Source organism: Uloborus diversus, chromosome 2 (assembly GCF_026930045.1).
Source record: "Uloborus diversus isolate 005 chromosome 2, Udiv.v.3.1, whole genome shotgun sequence".
Taxonomy (NCBI): domain Eukaryota; kingdom Metazoa; phylum Arthropoda; class Arachnida; order Araneae; family Uloboridae; genus Uloborus; species Uloborus diversus.
The window spans coordinates 57,569,506-57,579,803 of NC_072732.1; positions in this window are offsets into that span (position 1 = coordinate 57,569,506).

A 10,298-nucleotide genomic window follows, 5' to 3' on the forward strand; every position below is an offset into this window, starting at 1 on the left:
AGTGAAAAACCAACGTAAATAAAGCAAATTTTGAAGAAAAATTTGTGCTTTATTTACGTCGGTTTTTCACTTTAATCACAGAGGTTAGGTTCCATAGACGAAAAAAAAAATCATTCAGCAGATACATAAATATGTGAGACTGGTTATGATAATCTTTTGACAATCATTAGTTATTTTTCTCTGAAGCTCTTCATAGGGCACCGCCGCATCTATGATCACTCGCGTCTCTTTAATAACGAGAGCTACGAGAGCTTACTTAAAATAACAAATTAGAAAGCTCATTTGCCACTGTCAAGAGATGGCCTTAAGTTGTCGATGTGAAAGTGTTTGTGCGTCATCGATGCCGGTATCATCGTTGGTTTCGTCCGCCTTTGTCACTTTTAAAAGCTCTTCTTCCAGTGAGCTCTGAATTGTGAGTTTAATAAGTTTGCTTTTGGAAAGAGCTCTGGAACCAGTAGCAAGACATACCTCCAGCGGGCGAAGCTCGCTAATTAGGACTCCAAAATGCAGTTTACTACGTGTTATCTGCAATTTCAGGAGTTTGGATCTTAAACGAGGGCAAAATGTTACGTTTTCAATGCTGCATCCGTGTAAACTCAAAACTCATCTGAGTAAAATGAAATAAAGGTGTCAAATTTTAAACAGCGTATCATCAAATCCACTTAAAATAAACCCGCGTAAAATGAAGGTCTACTGTAATCAATGTTATTTGAATTTTGAAAAAAATTATAAAGTCATAATAACGTAACGGTACTAAAATACGTTTAGAAAATATTATATTTTTTTGGAAGACGCTTTTTGACTCTTATGGCTGAAAAATAATTGCGGAAACATGTTACTATGCCATTAGCGATACATACTATATTAACCAATTGAAAATTATTCTCTGCGACTCTGATACCTCTATAGGAATTTTTAATAAACGGTCAGCACTCGTGGTTTGGCAGGCGTTTTGTCTTTTAAATCTAATTAAAACATTTCACATAGAAGCAAAACACACTGAAATGCCATTCTGAGCTTCAATGAAACCGCTGTTCACAAGAAGCTGTAGCTCTGTTCGAAACCAGACGTTAAATCGCGGATATCACAAATTTACCACAGCAACAGCTCTTGCTCATTGGGCTTTCAGTTTTAAAATTCCGTTTTGTTTGTTTATATTTAAGCTAAACAACAAATTAATGAATGTGATTAGGATATTTTCACAGCTATTGCGTGATATATTGCGCATACACATCTAATTGATGGATTTTATAATTGAAAGAGAAAAATGATGAAGCGTCATTTTTTTATTCTTTAACTAGAAAGTCGCCAATCAAGGTATGATGGGTGGACGGGTTAACGAAGCAATTCCCTGTTTAGTGATATTTTGATAGTTGATATTGTAACCCTAACTCCAGTAAGTAGCGTTCATTGTTAACCATTTTTTCGTTTCTTCATTCCCCTGAAATGAGTCTTACCAGTGAGGCAGTTAAGTTACCGGATCGAGTTCAGCCTTGTCACAATAAAGCCTTTCCCTGCATGTTAAACTTTACCAAAACATATTATACAAATTATCATGCCGTGGCGCGAGTTCCATTGTTGAAACACGTGGGTCACTCAATCATCGGCTGTTATTTATATGACGATATTTATTGGTTTGCTTTTCTTCTAAATGAATGCATTCAACATAAACATAGCACATTGTCATTGAGCAAATAAAAAAAATGTATGAAAAATGAGTGTGGAAATACTTCTTATGCAGCGATTTGTTAAAAGATAAAAGGTTAGTAACTTATTTAAGCAAGACGTAGTCCACGCGCAAGCGCAGTTGCTGTGGCGAGTTTGAATCCGCGATTTTACGTCTAGTCTAAAAGAAGTCAGCATTTATGAACAAAGCAACAGAGAATCAATGTTTTCTGGTGATAAGCAGAGAGCTACATTTTTTAATTAATGTTCAGCAAAAAAAAAAAATAAATAAATAAATAAAAAAAATAATAATAAAAAAAAAAATTTAATGTAATGCTCTAACAACACGTAGTGCAAAATAATATGCAAGTAATATTTAAATACAATCGTGAATCATTCTGCAAATGAAATAAAAGATTGAAAAAATAATTTTTGTGACACAGTCTTCATTTTCTTAACACTAATCTTAATCTCATAAAAACTATAATAAAAGTTTCAAGTTCTTGAAGTTTTTGAATTTATACATATTATGGGGAAAGTCATTTGAGACCTGAAGTCTGCCAATTTCTGCAATTGATTCTAAATTTTGTGTATCTGGCATTATATCGCTCGTTTGGAAGAAGAGTGCTACAATACAAAATTTTTATTTATTTATTTATTTTATTTTATTTTATTTTATTTTATTTTTTTGCTTGAAAGCGTTCAAAGGACGTTATCATCTTTGGAAAATAATGACAGATTTTTTTTTCGTATATAAACCACTGGAGAGCACAACAAACTTACTTTTCTTAATGCAAATAAATTGTATCTTCGTATTGTGTCACTCTTCTTCCAAATGAGCGATATGTAATTCATAATTAGTTCTTACACTCTGATGCTCCCCGTGTAACCAAAGCAATAGGACGCTGTGCTGGGCAAATCCAAAGAAATAATGAAAATCGTAAGCATTTAACACAAAAACATACATCTATGAAAAGACAAATAGAATCTTTTTGTTTTAATATTAGGCACTGCACCCAATGTACTATTTTGATCACGTTTTCCAAATTATTTGAGGCAAAAATCAGGTAGCCTAAAGTAGTTCTTGAATAGTTGAACACATTGTACTTAAGCATATCATTTATATGAGTGGTGTTCCATGCACGTTTGTTACCCTGGTGTTAGTAAATTTTCCCCTCCAAAAAAAAAAAAAAAAAAAAAACTGAAAACTTTGTATGTTTTTATGAAGTTTACGCAACTTTCAGAATTTGTTCAAATTTATGTGGTGTGAATTCACATTAAAGGACAATTAGCTACATGTTAAGAACGCATTTAACGCAAAATTTTCCCTAAACTCATACGTAACCTCCCCTTTACTGCAATATTGTGCTCCATTTTCTTTGAAATTTGATAGATTAAGAATGATTTAAGATACATTTGGGGAAAATGTTCAGAACTGAAGCATTTATATTTCTCTTAAACTCTTAAATCTGCTTTGGGTGTTACTCTCCAGAAGGGTGTCATCAGGGGAACCCCTTCCCCCCTCCCCCGTTAAATTGTCATTTATCTAGTGCATTATCTTTTAGGTGTTCAACTAAGAAATTTTATCATAGAATTGAAATAAAAAGAAAGAAAGGAAAAAAGGAAACTCCTCATGTACCACAAAGTACATTACGAGGTTTGCAGAAGGAAGTAAAAAGCACAAAGAAGAACTTTTAAAAACTTAAACCGAGGAGAAACATTCGACAGATAGACGACTTTCGATACATTTATTCTTTATTCCTCCTCCTGAGTTAAGTTGATTAAATAAAAATTTTTTTATGTTCCTTAGCAAAGGTAACCCCTTTTTCTTCGCTTTTTCTTTCAAAATTCTGAAAGTCACATGTTTTATTTCTGTAATATTTTGTTTGATTTCAGAATTTGTCATTCCGTTTTACCGATCATACTGCGCGTCCAAAAAAAAAAAAAAAACCTTTAAAAGTGCTTCTGAACCAATTCTTTACTATTCTTATTGAAAATAAACCCCTGAATCCAAAAAGCATCACCGTTTTCCCTCTCATCCCCCCCTTCCCCCCAACCTTTTGTTAACAGTGCTCACCAACTTTTATCAAGTTTCGACAGTTTCAGAGAGATTATTTTTATTTGGAGGGGAAGGGGGTATTATAATAACTCTTAACATTATTCTGAGGGACTAGAGAGGAGAAATGTTCAAAAGCATGAACATTAGCAAGTTGGAAGGGTTAATAATGACCCCTTCTTCTCCAAATGAAAGTAATGGCTATGAGCCAGCCAAAAAACTGAAAAATGGAGGGGTTGACATTTCCAAACGGGGGGGGGGGGGGGGTGATGCCAGAAAATGGCAGTCAGAATTATTTTCAGGGGGTCATTTTATCTAAGAATAAGCAAAAGAATGGTGGCAAAAGCACTTTTTTTTTATTTTTTTTTTTTTTTTTTTTGAGCAATCACGAATTGCATATTATTTTGACCAAAGTTGATGTTTTGATTTTTCATTAATATGAAGATAAGATTATAAGACTAGCTAGTTGCTTTAATATTTATTAAGAGGACGAATTTGCGCTTATTCAAGGCTTAACTTACTCCGATTCACTTTTAAAAAGAGTTTTGAAAAATTACGTTTTTGCAGGAAAAACATCAGCATAGACGAACTTCAAAAGCAAAACTTCATCTTAACACAAAATTCCCAGATAACTAATCACTTTCATATAAGATTGATAAGAAATAAGAATAATATAAAGTTCGACCGCGAACGATTGACCCTTGTCAATCATTCGAGAAAACGAGTCCATTTCTTAAAATAGGTAGAGAAGGAAGAAAGGACACGAGCCATATTTTCCAGTTTAGCAACATTTTGGCGATATGAAAAAAAAAATGTACTCCCTAGAAAATTTTCTTTATGTGATTATTTAGACTTGAAAGGTTAAGGTGCAGCAATAACGGCATTGAGTTGGCGAAAAAACAAAAATGACAGGCTTTGCATTCTTCATTGCAACTCTATTCTCACCAATTTTTAATTGAAATTAATTATAGGAGGTGTTGTTAACTCTGACCAATGGCTGCTGAAAGAAGTAAAACCAAGACCTACCCATTTTCTAAAGATGTTAATTGTCCGAGGAGACATGTGCCTTTAACGCACAAAATTGAAATGTTTTACCTCTTTGGCTAACTTCCTAAAATCCAAGTTGACGTATTCAAGCTCTAGAACCAATGACGCACTTGCAAATTCCTTGACGGTCAAACTTTATTATTTCTGTGAAAGCCATTGAGGAGTCATTTTTTCCGTAGATTACAAATATCTTAATCTGGAATTCGAAATCGGTATCTTTTGAGCAGTAGTTGTAAACTTCAAAATCATCAATAATTAAAAATTTCAGTTTTCTGTCAATTAGGGGTGACTTTAAAAAAAATGTTCTAAATATAAACTATTTAGCTGATAATCATTTACTTACATGTTTTTGTTGCTTTTCCCTTAACGATTTTAGCGATGTCTCAATAGAGCGCATAAGAGCGCATACAGCAACAAAAATCTGCATTTCTATCATGGTTACGGAGTAGGAATTGGAGTCGTGGAATCGGATTCGACTGATTTGGTATATAGAAGTCGAAGGCTCTAAAACTCCAGGAGTCGGGGGTTGGTCACTTTCTCTCCGACTCTGCAACCCTAGTAAAAACACTTGCGCTTTGAATTCCTTTCATTTTGATTCAATTTTTTGGTCTCAAAATGTAGCCTTCGTGCTTTTGGTTTCTTAGATAAAAATATTTGAAAATCTTCAATAGTCGTTAGGATAGACCGGGGTGCGTTTATGCGGATTTTCTTCAATGAAGTTTCTAAATTTTATGTTCTACCTTAGGAAATTTTAGACATTACGGTTTTACGAAGCAATTAATGGAGTCAAAATTGGTATATTCAGTTGTTGCTCAGTTTGTGTTTTTAACCGTTAAAAAAATTATTTTTGCGTCCAAGTCGGTTGCGTAAGCTTGTCCCGGACATGGGGCAAGTTTACGCATATTCATTTTGACACCTAACGTGGTTCTGTGAATGTTTTGAACATAATGTCTTACCATTTGTTAAAATATAGCACTTTTATTACATACTGAATAGTGTGTAAAGTAAAAGCTGAACAGGCATGAAGACAGCACTATGATTGTAAGCTATAAGATACGCATTTGTAACTTAATTAAAAATTAAAGGGGGATTTTCAAAACTAAATGGCCTGAAAGTACTAAAAAGTTTTGAGACAGTTCGGAGCAAAAAAAAGTGTCAGGGTACGTTTAGAAGTAAGACACAGTAAGAACGTTCGTAAAGGTGCAGACGTCAACGCGTAAACTTGCCCCGTCGTCAAGTTTGGATTTACTTTTAACGTAAAAAAAAAATTTAATAACATTTTAGTTCATACAAATACAATTCTCAAAAAAGGATAAAATTCTGCTAATTTTTATATATTTGTTCTTTCTTAACTAAGTATTTTTTATTCACAATAAGCTTCAAAACGTTCAACTCAAAATTTACCCGACTTGGTAAAAAACAGATTATTTTTTCTGCATACTAGACCGAAGCTCGACTGATGCTCAAAAACTTGTGAGGATATTTGCTAGGGAGCAGCATCAATCTGTTATGACTGTTGGCTCTCCAGTTATAATTCGTTTTGAAAAAAGCGAAAACGTGCCTCGGTCTACCCTAATGCTCAAAAGTTTTGAATTGTTCAAAAACTGCCATTAAATTAGGTAAATCCATAAAAAGTCTTCATCAAGATCTTTTCCCAACAAAATTTGTTTAAAACAAATCCATCTTTAAGTTTGGGATCTGAATTGTTTTAAATTTCCTCGTAGGGGTGCTAATGTTGTTGTTGTATTATTGAGCTGCTGAAAATTGAACGAAAAATTGTGTAAGTCAAAAAAGTGAAATATAGGAATGAGATATCCTCACCGAAAGTGTGTTTGAATCGGACTATTCACTCAAAAGTTATTAAAGAGGGAGGGGGGAGGGGACAGACCGTCAGACACATGTTTTCCTCATTTTAAAGCCCTACTTTTTTAACTTGTATTTTTCAAGATTTATATAATGATTTTGTTCATTTTTGACTTTTTTTTGAGCAATCACGATTGCTTATTGTTCTCATTTGACTGTTTTGATGTCCTATGATTTTATTCCCCCCCCCCCGTCTCCCTCTGCAGCGCCACCGTCGATCGACCGCCTCACGATGCTGCTCCTCTAGCGAAAACCGTCTCCAGGTTACGTCACTTACTTGCCTACCTTTACACATACACCTACACACACATACACCTACGCATACAAACACATACACACACGCATACATACAGACACCTACACATACACACACAAACACATACACACCTACACGTAAACACAACTACCCACACATACACCCCCCCCCACACACACAAACACACATACGCACAAATACTCACACAGACACACACATGCCTACACACCACATACACATAACCCCCCCCCCCCCCACACACAAACACACGCGCCTACATACACACACTCGTGATTGCGAAAAACATAATTCGAATTCAAAATGAGAAAGTTCAAATTAATTTTTTTTTTTTTTTTTTTTTTGCTTTTAGCGATATTTTTAAGGTTTTATTCATGCTTTTTTTCCTTTTTTCTTTCATTTTTACGGAATAGTAGGGCAAAAGAGTACTGAAAATGCAATTCCTCTTCACTGAATTTTTTTTTTACAATGGACTTTTACTTCTGACTGTACAAAACAAATTTAGAAATCGGCTTTCGGTTGTTTCACCATTTCCACATAGTTTGACTAATTTTAAAAACTTAAAAGTTAAAATGTAATTGAAGAAGATCACCAACAATGTTTTTGCAATTTGATGTGTTCCATGAACAAAATTTACATGTTTAAATTTGCAGTGACTTATTTTTATGAAGAAAGAAAGGGAGGGGAGACCACCAACGGTTAGAAAAATTTGTTTGCAAAATTTACCAGTCTGCGAACCAAAAAAGTTTAGCAAACTCTGCAGGAAGAGAGAGCAAGTGTCGTGTCGATTACTGTGTAGTCAAATGGTTTCCAAACTTTTCCCATTCGCGATACCCTCCAAAGTATTAAAATTTTCTCCCGGCACCTTAGTCTATCTCTATTACAGATCAATGCATTAATATCATGAACACTTCACACTTACCCTCTTCCTCCGTCACCACTTTTGGAAACCTTGGTGTAATCGACTGCAGCTGTTTTCTCTGCATTGACATTGCAATAGCAGAGAAAATAGTTTTACGGAATTTTTTTGAATACATGATGAGGATAAATACAAAACCGATCGAACATCAATGCTCTTGCCGAGATGCGAACTCGAATCCATCGCGCTGGAACACTGTCTTCTGTCGTCTATGCCACTGGTTCTCAACTTTTTCACTACTGGGGACCACTTGGTGCCCTTCCAAATATTAAGCAGATCACATATGATAGAAATAATAGTTTTACAACAATTAAGGTGGGTGGACCATGGAAGGCCACTGTACGATTAAACAGTTTTTATGAATTCAACTACTGCATAAATAAAAGAAACAAATTATTAATTAATAATTTGTTTCGTTGTGTGTCATATAAATTACTGTTTTTAATTCTAGATATAACCACTACTTATTAAACTTAATTTTTGTTAAGCTCTTCCAAACGACCTTGCAAGGGACAGGGCTCCATACAAGGTCAATATTATAAATCAGTCCTTCAACATGAAACTACCTTCGTAATAATCAAAATATCCGCTTTTACTAAAACTATATAAACAGCTCTTTCATTTTAACGATATATTTAATGCTTAACATAATATAATCTTCTTCAAAAAACGCAACGAATATTTCTTCAGCACCATCGTATAACTAAGAATGTATTAATGGAGATTATTTAAAAATTACAGTAATGAGTATTATATTGATAACAAATAAGTTGCCAATGCGTTTTAGAATGAAATTATTTAAAAAAAATTAACCCACAATGACCTTCTTATGGGTCCGTTCTTTGTAAGGTCAATATGTTCCTGCGAAGGTCAAACTAACAATTACCATCTATGACAAGCATTTTTTTTATTTAAAAAATAATAATCGCTACTACATCGCCCTTTTCACTGTCTTTCATCCATAAGCTCATTTCTTTTGCATTGTGAAAGCGTTCCTTGTGTCGCCGAAACACGTGTCTGCAGTAATCTGCAACTTGTGCCATTTGACGTTGTTATTTTTTATTTTACTTTTTATGCACAAAGGTATTTATTTAACTTGTCATTATGTGTTGTTTTCTTTAAATAATTTGAGTGAAATGAGCGTTTCATGAGTTAATCTACCAAACTTCTCTTAATTATAGTCTTTTAATCGTATCATTATAGTCTTAAACAAATATAAACGCAAAATCATTTAGGCTAATTCTGAAATGGAGGGGGAAAAAAAAGCAAATATTTTCCCTGGGAAATTCATTTTCCATGAGAAATTTACGTGGGTTCTCCGTTTTCCGGGAGTAATTTAAACATCTAACCCCCCCCTCCCCCCCCTCCAGTGCAGTAGTGTCTCCAATTTTTAAACTCTGCGTATGCCTGTGATTTTAATGCAAACGAATCCAATATAGTTCCAAAATTGGATTCAGGGTAGCAGGTATGGAATTGAAAATAAACTGTTAAATACTAGTCTGTTTCTTCATGCTACCGATGAAATCGATTTAATTTGACGATTTCGTTATTTTCAGATCTTTTTTATTTGATACATCAATATTTAGTTTGTCAGCAACTTATGTTTAGGAACGTTAGGTTCAAAACGTTTTTACGGTTTCTCTCATTAAAGCATCAAATCTTTCAAATGGAAAACTCTTTTATAATTTTTAAAAAGTGCAATTTACTTTTTTTAGTCATGTTGGTTTTTGAAGGATCGGAAAATAAATTTGTTTTCCTTGTCTAAACTACTAAGTATTTTGCAGCACGGTTTTTATATAATGATGCAGCTACCCTATATATTAACTACTTTTTGCCGTCTTGAGTCCTCATTTTCAAACCCAGATGATAAAAATTAGTTAGTTTTGGAGGAAACTATATAAATATGGCATTTTGGATTAGAGCCAAATTTTTAAATTTTTGTCACGCAGCAATCGAAGAATAGGAAAGTCAGATGGAGCACTGTCACATTGAAATGAAGGAAACATGCGCATCAAATTCCTCCCCTCCCCCGTCGCTTAGATATAATCGTCTTAACTGGCTTGCTAGTTACATGAAAAACATGGCTAGACAAAACTTTACGGTACCCATAATATAAAACTTCGTTTCTTTTAAGGTCTTTTCTCATTTTTTTCCTGATTTTTATTTTTATTCATACAATGACCGTTTATATTTTTCACAATGAAAGAAAAGACTATATTGCTTTTCTGTTAATGCACCCCCAGGGAAATTTTCATTTCTGTTTTCAAGCAATTACTCTGTCTTTTTCCCCTCTCCAAAACAAAATAAAGCCTTCCAGCTACCGATGTATGGTTTCGTCAATTAGTTTACGACATGTGTAACTGAATAAGATACTTTCTCAGAACAAAAACATTATTTGGGAAAGGTTTCGTCACACAGCTGTAATTCCATTCATTTCGCCTCCTTACTTTTGACCAATGAAAAATCGCCGGCGC